The 12,292-nt window shown below is 44.5% G+C and overlaps 1 protein-coding gene and 1 long non-coding RNA gene across 9 annotated transcripts in view; one reads left to right on the top strand and one right to left on the bottom strand.

The window, feature by feature from the left end:
* The window catches only part of HLCS (holocarboxylase synthetase), a 226,340-nt gene that overhangs the window by 180,201 nt on the left and 33,847 nt on the right, over nt 1–12,292 (top strand). The gene's annotated exons all lie outside the window — the stretch shown is intronic.
* LOC140621340 (uncharacterized) lies at nt 4,467–10,600 on the bottom strand. The gene is made up of 4 exons (XR_012021053.1): nt 10,264–10,600; nt 8,274–8,434; nt 5,756–5,847; nt 4,467–5,484 (listed from the first exon to the last, which is right to left on the bottom strand). It is a non-coding gene; the product is annotated as an uncharacterized lncRNA (long non-coding RNA).

Raw genomic sequence — 12,292 nt, 5'->3', positions numbered from 1 at the left:
CACGACCCTGAAATCATGACCTGAGCTGAAATCAAGTCAGGAGCTTAACCGGTTGAGTCACCCAGGTACCCCAAGTACTTGTATGTTTATATATACACCATAAATATAATGTACATTTAAGGGTATTTTTTATTCACATTATATATCATATTGTTGCTAAGAGTATAAATGAAAATCAGCCTATTTGGAGTTTTTATAAATAAAACATAATTGTTCGCAATGAACGGGATCCATAATTTAAGATTCACTAAATTTTTGTACATATCTTGACCAAAAGAGAAGTTAATAAACTCACTGGGAGGTGAATTCCTACTGGAAACATTCATAATCCTAAAGAAAGATAAACGGTCACTGATGAAGCACTTATATGCCAGACATACGGTGCTAAGGACTTACAGACACAGTAGGAATGTTCCTGAAGCAAGACATTTGCTTTTTCTTTCAAAATTGCTTCATACTTGTTGACACTGGAGTATGAGACAAAAGCATATTTACTCCTCTTCTAGATTGTCATGTTCCCTGCCCCCTTGTTATAAATATGTGAGACCCATGAATTAAGCCAAGGAGCTAATTATATATGAGAACCTGATTTCTAAAATGTCATAGGACCAGCAACTACGAAAGTCCATTTCTGGTAGACCGTTGTAGGTTGAAAACTTAAATGTGTCTCTATTGTGTGTCTCTGGGTTTATTTTGGCTAGTGTTAGTAACAAGGATAATTATTCAGGGGGCACTTATGGCTTACCAGCGATTTCACCAGTCTGTTCTTTAATTTTCCTATGTAACTATGTCCAACCAAATATGGTTTCCTGCCTGTTCATCCATCTGCTGTAAGCCTCCAAGCACGATAGCCACAATAATTTCCGTGGAGGCACATGCTGCCATTGGTGATATGGCCCCAGCAGCCACAAATGCTTACTAATGAATTGACCTTAGGTTCGTAACATTACCTCTCTCCTTCAATACCACTTTCAACCCCCAAAACTAAGGGGACAGAATTCACACCCCAGGGTAAAGACTTGAAGCCAACTCTAAACTTACTAGCAGGTTCTGTAACAACTGGGCTCATGTTCGGAAGTTGTAGGAGTTAGGTTGTGTTAAGAAGACAAATGATGGAAATGGTCTTCTGCTTGAGGTGAAGGAAACACTGGGAGGACAAGCCTCTTCGAGTTCAGAGGAGTTCATCTTCTTGATGAAGACCCAGTAGTCCGGGAAACCCCACAGCGGGGTCACCCAGACCAGCATTGGTCTGGTTTCCTTATCATTCAGGAATCCTACTACCTTCTGGCCTGTTTCCTCACCAGTAAAATGGAGTTAATGATAGTACTACCTGCTAAGATTTTTGAATCGTGTATGAAATGCTGAGAATGGGACCCACGGGGATGGAGGGCTTGGCTCCTCTTGTCATTGTCATTGCTCAACATATCTGTTCACGTGTAATGTCCATGTTCATTTTATTTGGGAAGCCTGATTACAGATTCTCTGTGTCTCAGCTGGTTATACAAATTGTTTTTGCATGTGTCTCCTTGCTCACCGGGTATTTATGGAGTACCTGCTGTATGCTGAACAGTGTGGCAGCTATATCCCAAGCATGTCCGCGTCTGTGTTATTATGTTTTCAGTAGAAAGGGCTCTGTGGCACTGACCTCTGCACATCAGCACGGAGTCTGGCTAGTACGTGGAGGCTCTTCCCATCATCCTCTGATGATGCAGTGATAGGATCAAGCTGGCCTCAAACCTTATGGGCTCTTTTAGGCTTGAGATGAACAGTTCAGAAACTGCATGCATGCTCTGCAGCTGATGGTAAGCACGGTTAATAAATGTGGAAACGAATTCTGTGACACTCAGACACCCTTCTGTAGAAAGAAAGATGGCTAGATTTTCCTCATGAGGCCGTGCCTAGATGTTTACATGTTGCTGTTATTAGTTGTTCACGCATAACCCTGTGGTTTGGGCTTGTTACTGAAATGCCATTTTTTCAAATTGGAGAAGCGAGGCTTTGAAGACTGAAGTGACTTCCTGAGCCTGCAGGCTGCATCTGGGACTCGATTTGTTGGGTCCAAGTTTTCTGCTCCTTAGAAATCTAGTGGATCCAAATTATATAGAGCTACATTGGACCTCGCGGCATTGCTAGGGAGTGGAGTCTCACTGCTTACAGATCAGAGAGGTTGTGTACTTTCTTAGCACGAGCAGCTCCAAGTGTGATAAAAGGGCACGTGTGTGGGCATCCTTGCTTTGGGGAATGTCCCCTGTTTTAATACCCTCTCTGAACAGATGGCTTCCAAATTTACATCTCCAGTCTCTCCCCTGGTCTTCAGATTGCCACGTTGACTCGCTGACTGGATAAACTATAATTACACGTACAGATCTAATTTTTACATATCCCAGAGACAGCTTAAAATTGACTTGCCCCAGTAATCAAGATAAATGCAGTGGCATAAGGGTTGAGGTGCAGATTAATAGGAGAGTAGAAGTCCCAGAAACAACACCTACGTGTACATGGCCAGTTGATTTTTGGTAAAGATGCCAAGGTCATTCAATGGGGGAAAAGAAATGGGGTCATTTCGGTAATGGTGCTCAAACAATCGGGTGTCTGTGTGGAAGAAAGAAAATGAATCTCAGCCTTTACCTGGTACCATATGGAAAAATTAACTCGAAATGGATCATAGTCCTAAATATAAGAGCTAAAATGGTAGTAAAAAAAATCTTTGTGACATTGGAGAGGGGAAAAATTTCTTAAACAAAACACAAAGCATGAATTGTAAAAGAAAAAAAAGATTTTTAACTTTAAAAAAAGTTTTTTAATTTAAATTCAATTTAGTTAACATATATTGTATTATTAGTTTCAGGGGCAGAATTTAGTGATTCATCAGTTGCATGTAACACTCAGTGCTCATCACATCAGGTGCCCTCCTTCATGCCGGTCACTCAGTTACCCCATCCCCCCCCAGCAATCCTTAGTTCATTTCCTAGAAGCAAGAGTCTCTTATGGTTTGTTTCCTTCTGTTTCCATCTTATTTTTATTTTTTCTTCCCTTACCCCATGTTCATCTGCTTTTTTTCTTAAATTTCACATACGAGTGAAATCCTGTGGTATTTCTCATTCTCTGACTGGCTTATTTTGCTTAGCATAATACCCTCTAGTTCCATCCACGTCATTGCAAATGGCTGGCTGAGTAATATCCCATTGCATATATACTTTTAAAAGCTATTTTTAAAAGACCCATTTAAGAACACACAATGGCAAGCCACAGACTAGGAGAAAATATATGCAAAACATATACCTGGCAAAGAAATTGTAGCCAGAATACATAAAATGTCTTCCAACTGAGTATTAAGAAGACAACCCAGTGTGAAGGGGGGAAAAAAGGCAAAAGAATCAAACAGACACTTCAAAGAAAACATGAATGCCAGAAAGTATGTGAGAAGCTGCTCAATATCACTAATCTTCAGGGAGACACAAGATAATATATCATTATGCATCCATTTATAGGGCTAATTTAGCGGCTGATAATACCTTATATTGACAAGGATACAGAGAAACCAGAAGTCTCATATTGCTGGTGGGGATGCAAAATGATACAGCCATCTCTGAAAACATTCTGGTAATATCTTATGAAATTTTTAAAAAATATCTTATGAAATTAAATAAACACTCACTATATGACCCTGCTAGCAGTGCTACTCCTAGGGATTGACCCAAGATAAATGAAAACGTGTGTCCACACCAAGACCCGTATGCAGATGTTCATAGCACTTTTATTCATAATCTTCCCAAACTGGAAACAACCCCACTATTCATACGTTGGTAAATGGGTAAACATATTGCTGGAATACTACTCAACAATATAAAGGAGCAAAATACGAGCGACTGCAATGACATGGATACATCTCAGAAATGTTACGCCACGTGAAAATCCTTGGTTCTTACCTGTCGGGAAGCCCTCCCTGACTGAGCCCCCCACACAGCCCCCGCCTAGCAGACCTAGATGCTCTTGCACACATGCACACGCATGTGCGTGCTGGGCCCCAGACATGGCAAGCACCCACTCCCTGCCTCAGATCCTCCGTGCGTGTTCTTCCCTTGCTTGGACTATTCCTCTCCCAGATGCTGTTCCTGCCCTCACCTCCTTCAGGACTCTGCTCACATGTCAGCTCCTGAGAGAGGCCTCCTTCACGGTCTTTACAAAATGTAGAAAGCAGCCTCCACTACCCCTTCTGTCACCCCCTCACCTATTATGTGATGTATTTATTTACTTATTTTTTTTTAATTTATTTTTTTATTGGTGTTCAATTTACTAACATACAGAATAACACCCAGTGCCCGTCACCCATTCACTCCCACCCCCCGCCCTCCTCCCCTTCTACCACCCCTAGTTCGTTTCCCAGAGTTAGCAGTCTTTATGTTCTGTCTCCCTTTCTGATATTTCCCACACATTTCTTCTCCCTTCCCTTATTTTCCCTTTCACTATTATTTATATTCCCCAAATGAATGAGAACATATAATGTTTGTCCTTCTCTGACTGACTTACTTTATTTACTTATTTGTTTAGTATTTGCCTCCTCCTGCCAGAATGCAGGCCTGCTTTGTCTACTGCTACATTTCCTGCTCTCTGGATACCGTTACGTAGTAAGTGCCCCAGAAATAGTGTGAATGCACAAAATTGAATGCACAAAATTAGGAATGCAGGCAGCAGGATAGGATTAGACCTCAGGTATGCTGCGCCCGGTCAGGATATCTACTTTTGCCTTCTGTGTTCTCAGCTTTTCCTTAGCCTTCTCATCCATTCGTGTGCTGCACAGCCTCTGACTCTGTTGAGCTTCAAGAAACTGAACTGATGAAGTACACATCGGAAATGAGTGCCAGTGCATTTACTCCCTCATTTAATATGTTCAAATGGGAAATTCTTGACATTTTTGCAAAGGTATGAAAAGAGAGCTTTTTATATAGGAAACTTCTCAAACGATACATACCAATGCGGATTATTAGTCTTCCTCCCTACACCTGTTCCCGTTTATAAAAACAAAAATATGAGGCAAACCTAGGGAAAAATAATTATAATAATGTTTATGAAATGTTGGACTTACATGCTACTGAAAGTGTGGACATGGAACCAATACTGTTTTCTGACATCACTCTGTTCTGTTGCTAAAGATTTGTTTTAAAGCTGAATCGGAAGATTTTAGACATAGCACAGAATACTGTCTTTGGATGGCATTGCCGTGTAGGGACAGCGTTAAGGGAGATTGTGATCATAAGTCACTTTTACATAATGCATTTGCTGATTTAGGTCCGATGATCTTTTCTGTAGATGCTTCATTACTTCCCCCCATTCTTGAATTCTTCCTTCCGGAGGTTACGGCTCATGAGTATGGATCCACGCTTGTCCTCCAGAAAAAGAGCCGAAGGGGATGATGACCTTAAAGTAGTTTTGCTTCCATCCTTGTGAGTGGCCCCGGTCAGGCTGGTGGGTTCTGTGGGAAGTCTGAAGGGATGCAGTGGTGCTTGGGATTATTTGCCAGTTTTGGAGAGGGGCGGCCCTTTTGTTTTCCGGTATCCCCGATTATCTGAATCCTGGTCCCCTGCCATTCTCACAGGCCTGCTGATACGTATAATACAAATTGCTGTACTATTTTGAATCGTAACAGAAACATGCTTTTGGGAATCGGGAAATTTGGTAAATTTAGGAAGCCAATCATCTGACTAATAGGTCATTTGGAGAAATGCCCCAGGCCCACTGACATGTATCACTTAACCTTTACTGCATCTACTGAGACAATCAGGTGATTTTCTCATTTTGCCCTCGTGATGCGTTCCATTGATACGATGTTAAACCATCCTTGCATTTCTAGGATAAACACTTCTGAATTATAATGTATTATACATAAGAGGTGTAAAAGAATTCAGTTAGCTAGCATTTCATTTAAGGTTTTCACTTCCCTGTTTATAAGTGAAGAGGGCCTGTTACTTTGTTTTCTTACTTTACCTAACTCAGAATTGAGATTAATTGTACTAGAACCATAAAATGAGTTAGGCAGTTTTTCCTCTTTTTTTCTTTCTAATTTGTGGAACATAATGGAATGTTTTCAAAGTTGCAAGTTGCAAATGTTTAGAACCCCACTTGTGTTTGGTTTACTTTAGCCACCAAAATATTTTTTTTAAACTTTATCCTTAATTAACCTTTTAAATTAAAAAGATACTTTTCTGGTTTCACTGTTTTTCTTTTTTCCAGTGAGTGACCTAAATTAACTGTCCAGTTAATTTTTAATGAATATTTATTCACTCATTCAATGGACATTCATTACAATTTACTGGGCATTTGCTCTGCACAGAGCACTGGGCTAGAAATCAATGGTGAGGGTCCTTCCCTTATTTTTTCTGCAAGGGAAGCAGAGCTCGTTCATCTAAGGCAGCATGTCTCATTCTATGAAAGGAGGGTGTTGGATCACCGGAGACCTTCAGATATTTGTCTCTCACAGAATAGTGATTTTGCATGTTTGTTGAGCTGCAAATGATTCATGGTCTCAGATTTTCTAATTTCAGGTAGAAATGTGTGTAATTATCCATTCATCAAATATTTATAGTCCCTACTCTATGCTAGGCAATGTGTATGGCACAGAAACTCTGAAGACATTTTCAGTAGTTTGTGTCAAGGGCCAGCATTATTTTGGAAGATGCATACTGTCATCATTTACTCCCCTTCTGAATATATTTAAAAAATGTTTGAAGGCAGAAGCATCTCAGGAGGGGATCCCCTGGGTCCCTCCTGCTCTGCAGATGTGTGTGGGGACACTTCTTGATGAGCACCATCCATGTCTCTTAGCAGAGGAGGAGCTGCCTTTCTGCCTTTTCTTGGGGTTGACAGTTCAGGTGTGTTGACCTGGTATGGTCACCAAGCTTTGTGTTTCTAAGAAATCAGAGCTGTGGCTGTGGGTTCTGAATTCTCAACCTGGAGCCTTTGCCAGAGAGTGAAGTCAGGGTGATCAGACGTCTTCCCTCTGTAGTTTGACTCATTCCCTACTCATTCCGTACTACATTTGTATGTTTTGGATAAATACCTAGTAGTGCAATTGCTGGGCTGTAGAGTAGCTCTATTTTGAACTTTTTAAGCAACCTCCATACCATTTTTCAGAGTGGCTGTACCAGCTTGCATTCCTATCAACAGTGTAAGAGGGTCCCACTTTCTCCGCATCTTCACTAACACCATTTGTTGAAGAGACTGTCTTTTTTCCATTGGATATTCTTTCCTGCTTTGTCAAAGATTAGTTGACCATAGAGTTGAGGGTCCATTTCTGGGAACCATTACAGAAATGGTTCCCAAATGAGTAGCCTTGTCCCAGATTTCACTGTTCAACTCCACACTGCCTTTTAGATCCCCTGGACCGTCCAGTGAGCCTCTCATACTTGCTGCTTCCAAACCTAGTACTTGATCCACCCTCCAGCTGCTGCAGGCCAGAACTCTTAGACTCGTCCTTAACTCTCTCCTTCCTATCTTCTTTTCTTCCTTTCTCCCCCACCTACTCTCTCTCTCTCTCCCTCTCTCTCTCTTTCTTTCAGGAACTCAGACTATTATCAAATCCTATTGGCCCCACTTCTGAAATATCTAGAATGCCCCTACCCCCCTCCAGGTTCTGGCATTTCCACGCCAGCCCCCACAGCCTTGCCTCTTACCTGATCATGCTACAGCCCCCCAGTTGATCCTTCGTGACTCCTGACACCCCACACACACATCCCTGCACGCCCCTGGCTCTTTTTTGTATAGCAGCCAGGTGAATCTTTCCTAAAAAATCAGGTTATATCCACCCACTGTTTAGAATGGCTCAGCATTGCTTCTTCATTCAGTATAAAATCCAGAATCCAGACCTTCAAAGCCCTAAGGTTGCCCCCCACAGCCCACCTTCCTGGAGCCATCCCCACCCCCTATACACATTCACAATGTACTTGGCCACCGTGTTCTTCCCCATATCTGCTGGGGGCCTTTGGCCTTGCTGTTTCCACTGCCTTGAACGTTCCTGTCTCAGATACCCTCATGGAACACTGTCTGGCTTCCCTGTGCTCTCTGAACAAATGTCTTCCCGAAGGGGGCCCTGCCTCACCATCCCACACACAGTGGACACCCCACCCCTTGTCCCTCTCTGTCCCTTTACTCTGCCTTACTTTGCTCTCACCGTATTGCCACTTTGTGTATTTCCCTAGTCTATGTGTATTTCTACTCCATAATTCTGGTGTGCATTTGTTTTAACATAAAAACAATATTTTAACCTATCAGCTTACTCAGCCTTTTTGCTTCACAAAGTAAAACTGATGCACAGGTTAGGATGTACTGTCACCCCTGGTGTCTTTGTGAGTCCTCCAGTGGACACGGGCCTCTGCATGTCCTCCAAGCTCTTGGGAGAAGCAGGGGCCTGGAGAGAGGTGCTTGTCCCTAAGGAAACCTCCAGAAGTGAATGGAACATTAGAAAGGGTAATTAAAGATCTCAACAACCTTAACTTTTTGCTTGTCCCCGCAAAGTCAAGGTTTCTCCTCTTGGTACAAACCACTGAGCCCGTGAACAGGTCACTTATATGGAGATGAGAGCATGTTAGGGGCTCATGTCCAGCTGTGAACATCTCTGCAGGATTGGGAAGCGAGGGCAAAGCTCAGGAATGAGGGAATGGAGAGGAATTGCCACACGTTTCCCTCCTGTCAGCTGTGGGGAAGCCAACCTGGGTTCTGGGTGTCCCACATGCGGCTCCCACCCAGGATGTTGTAGCAGGTGCCTTCGCAGGGGGATAAAAGGAAAGCGAAAGCAAACCAGTAGGGTGACTGTCATAGCTACGGTGGAGGCAGCCCGTTGGGTCTCAGTCACTCTGAAAGGGCCCAGGCCCGGCTTGACACAACCCTCCTTCCCCAGAGCCCCCCGCAGCTGCCTGCAGCTGCAGTTGCAAGGGCACCAGGCATCTCCACAGCTCTGCGGTGCTGTGATGTGACAACTGGCTCTCAGTTTCCTTATTTGGGAATAGTTATTAGTCGTGGGTACGGGGCATGCCTCTGACCAGCTGGGGTCCTGGATCAATCACTTGAGTTGTCTCATCCGCAAATGGGGTCGTAAGGTCCCCACCTTGGAGCACTGTCCCCAGGGTTGCCCGGAATCACAAGCAGCAGTTCACTCGGGCGCTGACGTCAGAGAATCAGCGGAGGGTGACCCTCCTCCTCCTTAGTCTGGATCACGGCAAAGTACTGTTTTTGCCGGTGGATCGTCAGCGATGCCTCGCACGGCTCTGCGCAGTCCCCCCCAACCCGTCTACGGTGGCTGGTGCGCAGGCAGGTGGCAGCTGGCCCGGGCCCCCCGGATGCCAGAGTGAGCTCGCGCTGCCGTGTGAGCGAGGAAAAGGCTGCGTGTCCCCGGGGATTAGCGCTGGGAGCCTGTTGAGCGGCCGCCAGGTGACTTAACTGGGGTCCTTTAGTAGGTTTCACTATTGGCACCTGGTTAATGGGATGGGGATTTAGGGACGCAGTACTGACATCGCCTTTTCCCGGTCGGGGCAGCGCGGCCTGAGTGCCTCGACGGCAGGCGGTGCTCCCCGGCTGGGTTGTGAGGCGTCCCCGCTGCTGCTGCTTGGCACTGGTTTTATCCCGCTGCCTTTACCTCTGCAGCGTGAAACGTACTCCCACCATCCCAGCCGGCCCTTAATTTTTAAGTGGTGGGAGGATGCCCCATTCTAACCCCATTGTTCTGCCCATTTTTTCTTTTCTTTTTCTCCTCTTGCCTTTCCCTTTGCAGAGTGTTTGGGGGTGGTGGTGGTGTACACATTTGTGAAGCCACAGAAACATGATCCTCATGCCCTTGTGGGTCTGGCAGGCAGGCACCTTTGAAACAGCCGCATCCACATGGCCCTGTGCACACCCCCCCCCACGTATGTGGCCCCCTGCTTATGTGGGTCTGCCCCCCACCACCCCGGTTATGTGGCTCGAGGGCCCGACTTCCAGGGTGCTCCGCGCTGGTGGCAACCCAGCCTGCCCTTGGGGACTGTCCCTATCACTCCCTATTTCTCCCATATGGTACAAACCCACCTAGAGTAGGTTACATTTAATGGGGTGAGAAAAACCCACACCGTCAGAGAAAAGTTGCAGGTGAGGTCAGGCTGCTTCCTCCCTGGAGGGAGAATGATTTTCTCTTCTCTGGCTCCCACACCAAAAATTCATACAAAAGAGCTCTTTTTATGTTTGATGTATTGCTTTTAAAAAACAAATCCTTCGTGTTTTTTCATTTTTGGTTCATACCTCTTGGCCGACCCAGCAGGAATTTGGCAGCTGGCGGTGCTGCTTCTCGCAAATGCTAAAAGCTGCCTCACTAGAGTCACTGGCTGCTGGGAAGGCTGGACGCGGGGCAGCGACCCCGGGAGGGTGGGGCGCCTCCTTCCAGTCTGTGTGCCTTAAGGGGCTTACTGGTTGTCGACAGTGATCGCGCACGCGGGGGCTCCTTCCACCATTCTTTTGGCTTGCTGTGTGTTCGCAATTTTTTACGATCGAGAGTGTTTTTGAGGGTTACCCAGGGCCCAGCGAGGTGTGTGTAGATTTTGTTTTGGACACGTACCTTGCTATTGCCCACCCCCCACCCCATGCGGAATCCTTTCTATTATGATTCATGTTCCGGAAGATCTTTGATAAGGCATATTTAACCCATTGTAAGCATAAGCAACCTCAAACCTCAAAATTAAGGCACACCTTAGTTTATTGTTTCATTTTACTTTATTTTTTAAAAAATATTTATTTATTCATGAGAGACGCAGAGAGAGAGGTAGAGACATGGGCAGAGGGAGCAGCAAGCTCCCCGCAGGGACCCCGATGCAAGACTCGATCCCAGATCCCAGGATCACGCCCTGAGCCGACGGCAGACACCCAGCCACTGAGCTACCCAGGTGTCCCTATTGTTTCATTTTATTCTGTGTACAAAGCGCTGGTCCAACACCCAAATTCTTTGCTTTAAAAAGAATCAGAAACCATATCAGCAGCTAATCAGCACAGATACGCAATGATGGTGAACAGACCCACAGAAGAAAATTCTGCCGACTTCATCGATTTTTCTAAATGGAGAGAACACCAAAATCCTGCCGTCTGCTTCCGGAAACTCAAGTGCTCTGCAGGCTGAGCAAAATGACGCCAGAACAGTAATACAGCGTAGCCCGGCCAGTGCAGACAGCCCCCACTCCCCCCCACCCCCCGCCCTTGCTGTCTGAGTCTTGACAGACCAGATTGGAGCATTCCTACTGCCTTCTGGATCTTTCTCTGCAGATGAGCAGAAACATAAGATGCTGAGAAAGGCTGCCAGATACAGAATATGTGTCTGTGACTATTTTTATGCCTTTACTCTGGGATATAGTAGCCAAGATAACAACACAGAACCCTACTTCACAGTCCTTCACAATTCACTGCACATGCTTGTCACCCACTAAATTAGCCAATAAAACAAGAAACATGGATTGGTGTGTGTGTGTGTGTGTGAGATACTGTTCAAGAGAGGCAAGGATATAATGAAATAGGTACTCTGAAACCAAGTTTAAACCTCGACAGGAGGGCAGCCCTGGAGGTGCAGTGGTTTGGCGCTGCCTAGAGCCCAGGGTGTGATCCTGGAGACCCGGGATCGAGTCCCACGTCAGGCTCCCTGCATGGAGCCTGCTTCTCCCTCTGCCTGTGTTTCTGCCTCTCTCTCTGTGTCTCTCATGAATAAATAAATAAAACATTAAAAAAAAAAACCTCGACAGGAATATAAGTTGGAACAACCTTTTGAAAAGCAACTTGGTAGTGAGCATTAGGGATAAGAAGTTCCTACCCTTTGACCCATTAACCCTACTTTGTAGTAATCTACACTCAATAAATAGATGGGAAAATATATAGGAATACATATGGGGAAACCCATACATTAGGAAACGCATTGGGTATAGCCACTCAGTGGGGTATTATCCATCAACAGAAAGACTTAACAGTAGAGAGCAATGCTTATATCACTTAAAAAGTAGGTTAAAATAAGTAATGAATCAATTTAAAAATCTTAAAACATGCATCTGACAAGAGACTAGGAAATATGGAAAAGTGGTTATGTTCCATTAGGATGAATAATTGCATCTTTTATTTCTGTTTTCCAAACTATCATTAGCATGATTACATTTGTAAATTAAATATCTTACATCCTCCTGACCACAGTAGAGGAGAGTCCTATTTGTCCTCCACTAATTTAGAATTTATGATTGTCTGGTCAGAGATTAAATTGGAATTTCCTTTATGGGCACAAACAAAATTATAGGGAAAATAT

The sequence above is a fragment of the Canis lupus genome, chromosome 30 (assembly GCF_048164855.1).
Source record: "Canis lupus baileyi chromosome 30, mCanLup2.hap1, whole genome shotgun sequence".
NCBI lineage: Eukaryota > Metazoa > Chordata > Mammalia > Carnivora > Canidae > Canis > Canis lupus.
This window is presented reverse-complemented; position numbering and strand designations above follow the sequence as displayed.